We start from the raw sequence: 2117 nt of genomic DNA, 5'->3' as shown, positions 1-2117 counted from the left end.
GGTACAGAATTCTTAGAACGCATCGTGACGTGCCCTCTGCGCTGCTACTGAGGGAGGAGGCTTGAGGAGGGGAAAGAAGCCAAATGTTGCCATTTATTTCCTTCTATTGAAACTGAGCGTTTTCCTATCTCTAATCATTTATTCATGGACTTTGTTATCTTTTCATCCACGTTTCATTGGACACCAATTTTGTACTTCAGACACTGTTTGGACCTCACTGTGAAGAATCATTTTAAGATTGCTGGCTGTGGCCATCTTTAAAGACAGAACACTTTCACACAGGCTTTCGTAAACTAAAGCACATAGAGTTAGTCATGTCTGACTGAATAATGAAATATATATAATATATATATATATAATGCTTCAATATCTCTAAACAATATCTCTGAACTATAACCAACATGTTCATTAGCATTACTACATATTTTGGGGAACATGTATTTTCTCTGTATTCAACAGAGTGTATTATTTACATAGAGGATGTTTGGCAATGCTAATCATCCTTTTATACTTGAGTTTGTGTGGCTTGAGGATTTAAAGTGGAAGTTTCTCAGGATGTAAGGAATTGTTTTTTCTAGTGATTCCTCATGAAGCTACACCAGTCCATATCAAAACAGTATAAACCACATATACACACAGAGCAGTCATGTTAAATTTATTTCCCTACTTCAAACCTTCTCACCGAGGTCTCAATGTTATGTGTAGTGGGATAGTGTTTTGACAAGGAGGTGGCGATTCTTCTCTGGCAGTGGACTGTCTGAGCTGTGTCGTGATTCTCACAGCCTGGGAAGGCATTCCGCAAACAGTTCACCTGTTGGAGGTGAGGAAACAGCAGAGGACGAAGTTGGAATCCTGCACTGAGCCTCTGAATAACTGGCATGCTATTGACGAAGCTGAAAAATACCTGAGGAAGCAGAGAAAGGAGATTTCTTGGTTTAACTATTTTTAGTTGAGGTGTTCGTTTGTTTGTTTTTTGAGGGGTGGTTTAGAGTAAGATTTGACTCAGTTTGAGATGTACATTCAGTTTGAGATGCTCACGAACTACTTAAATGGACATGTGACACAAACATTTGGATACAAGTGGGTGGCATTTTAGAATAGGCCTGCAAAGTTTCTTCCTTAGAATGCTCGAGCACTTAGAAATTATTTGTGAAATGTACTCATTACCTTACTCATGTAACTGCAATCCCTCTGTGTGGTATCTGTACAATAAATATATATACATAGATAAAATTTAAAAAAGAAATTATTTGTTTAAAGAAGAGGCTGAGTATGAAATTGAAATCTAGAAGAAGCTGATATCTAACCTAGTAAAGGAAGTTTTCTTTTTTTGGGGGGTCCAGTCGTGGGTCCTGAATTCTGGGCCTGGGTGCTGCCCCTCAGCTCTTCAGCTCAAGGCTAGGGCTCTACCGCTTGCACCACAGAGCCACTTCCGGCTTTTTTCTTTTTTCTTAATGAGGAATCGAACCCAAGGCTTCAGGCATGCAAGGCAAACGCTGTACCACTGAGCCATCTTCCCAGCCCAAGGAAGTTTTCTTTTCAGAGGAAGAAGTGACTAGCTTTACCAAATGCTGTTGTGGTACTATAAAATGATTTTAGTTTACATATAAGTCAGTTATAATTCAAGAATAATATGTGCTCTCATTTAATTCAATTTAATCAATTAATTCCAATAAGAGAAAAATATCCTAGGATATTTTCTGCAATGAGTGTTATTATCCTGCTAGGAAATATGATCTCAGTTACATATATATATACATACATACATATATTTCTTCTTAATAAGGGTTTCATTTGCTTTGGAGAATTGATAGTGCTGTACATCTTGTGGGTGGGAACAGGAGGGAAAAACTGGAAGAGAGCAAGGGAGGGGAAGACATGGTTTAAAAACACACATACTCATGTAACCAGCTGAGTGGAGGCCGAGAGCATTATGGGAAGAGGGAACACCATGATTGGCCATATATTATTTCTCAAGTGTTTTGTTAAAGAATTCTCTTAACCTCCTACCAATGACAGCCCACAGGAGGGTAAGTTACAGTTGAGATGCTGATCTCTTTGCATCATTTGAGAACACAGAGAACTGACAGGCTCCAACTGACCTTGGTTGACCTTCA

Source organism: Dipodomys ordii, unplaced genomic scaffold (genome assembly GCF_000151885.1).
Source record: "Dipodomys ordii isolate 6190 unplaced genomic scaffold, Dord_2.0 Scaffold43, whole genome shotgun sequence".
In the NCBI taxonomy this organism is placed as follows: Eukaryota; Metazoa; Chordata; class Mammalia; order Rodentia; family Heteromyidae; genus Dipodomys; species Dipodomys ordii.
Note: the sequence above shows the minus strand (reverse complement) of the source record.